The following is a 2,037-nucleotide window of genomic DNA, read 5'->3' as shown; positions in this document are numbered from 1 at the left end:
CTATAATGCATTGTAGATCTGCCAGACTTTCGATCAAAGCACCCATTTATTTATTTTTTTAAACATTTTATTAGGGGCTCATACAACTCTTATCACAATCCATACATATACATACATCAATTGTATAAAGCACATCCATACATTCCCTGCCTCAATCATTCTCAAAGCATTTGCTCTTTGCATCAGGTCGTCTTTTTTTTCCCCTCCCTCCCCGCTTCCCCCTCCCTCTTGTGCCTTTGGTAATTTATACATAGTTATTTTGTCATATCTTGCCCTATCCGGAGTCTCCCTTCCCCCCCTTCTCTGCCGTCCCTCTCCCAGGGAGGAGGTCACATGTGGATCCTTGTAATCAGTTCCCCCTTTCCAACCCACTAACCCTACACTCTCTCAGCATCGCACCTCACATCCTTGGTCCTGAAGGTATCATCCACCCTGGATTCCCTGTGCCTCCAGCCCTCATATGTACCAGTGTACAACCTCTGCCCTATCCAGCCCTGCAAGGTAGAATTCGGATCATGGTAGTTGGGGGGAGGAAGCATCCAGGATCTGGGGGAAAGCTGTGTTCTTCATCGGTACTACCTCGCACACTGGCTGACCCATTTCCTCTCCTAAACCCCTCTAGAAGGGGATCTCCAGTGGCTGACACTTGGGCCTTGGGTCTCCACTCTGCACTTCCCCCTTCATTCAATATGGTATATATATATATATATATATTTTGCATGATGCCTTTTAACTGATCCCTTGGGCACCTCGTGATCGCAGTGTGCTTCTTCCATGTGGGTTTTTTTGCTTCTGAGCTAGATGGTCGCTTGTTCACCTTCAAGCCTTTAGGACCCCAGACACTATCTCTTTTGATAGCCGGGCACCATCTGCTTTCTTCGCCACATTTGCTTATGCACCCATTTGTCTTCAGCGATCCTATCATGGAGGTGTGCAGCCAATGATATGATGATTTTTTGTTCTTTGATGCCTGATAACTGATCCCTTTGGGACCACTCGATCACCCAGGCTGGTGTGTTCTTCCATGTGGGCTTTGTTGCTTCTGAGCTAGATGCCGCTTGTTTATCTTCAAGCCTTTAAGACCCCAGTCACTATCTCTTTTGATAGCCGGGCACCATCAGCTTTCTTCACCATATTTACTTGTTCACCCACTTTGGCTTAAGAAGTTGTGTCGGGAAAGTGAGCATCATAGAGTGCCAATTTAATAAATGAAAGTATTCATGCATTGAGGGAGTCAAAGCACCCATTTAAATGTCCTTTATCATTAATCTTTCTCGTACCTACACTGTTTGGTTTGAGAAGGGTCACCCGTGTTTGCTTTCCCTGCTGTCCCTCTGGAGTTCTTGGGACACAAAGGACATTGAAAAACGTGTCAGGTTCTCTCTTTGCCGTATTTGAGATTAGGATCTATCTATCTATCTATCTATCTATCTATCTATCTATCTATCTATCTATCTATCTATCTATCTATCCATCTATCTATCTATCTTCTCACTTTCAGAAAGTAACCTGGGCTTTCTCTTCAATACCCATCAGGAACCTTTTGATGTTCAACTCAGCTTTCAGGTCCTGCCTGTGCCCTCAGGAGCCTGGAGATCCTTCCCAGCCCAGAGGTAAACTTAAGTAGAGTCTCTGTCTTCACATCCTGGCTACTGGGAAGACAGAAAGGGAGAGAAACAATTGGCCGGGAGGAAAAGATTCGGGGGGGGGGGGGCTTCTTCAGCCTCACTAAAGGCTGAAGGAAGGCCAGGCAGCAGAGATGAACAGCACCCAGCGCTTCCCTGAGGCTCTGTGCATCCAGGGGAGGGGATTGGATTCCTAAATGGTCTAAAATTGATTGTGGTGATGATTATGCAACTCTTTAAACATGCTTAAACTGAACTGTATGACATTATGTGAATTAAATGTCAATCAAACGTAAAATTCTAAAAAGATTTGAGTATAAAATATACAAATCTTAATCCTAATTTTAAAATATTATAAAAGGAAAAAAAGACGTTTAGCTAAGCGAACTAAAACACATAAGAAAAACACGTT

This window comes from Tenrec ecaudatus, chromosome 5, assembly GCF_050624435.1.
Source record: "Tenrec ecaudatus isolate mTenEca1 chromosome 5, mTenEca1.hap1, whole genome shotgun sequence".
In the NCBI taxonomy this organism is placed as follows: Eukaryota; Metazoa; Chordata; class Mammalia; order Afrosoricida; family Tenrecidae; genus Tenrec; species Tenrec ecaudatus.
This window is presented reverse-complemented; position numbering follows the sequence as displayed.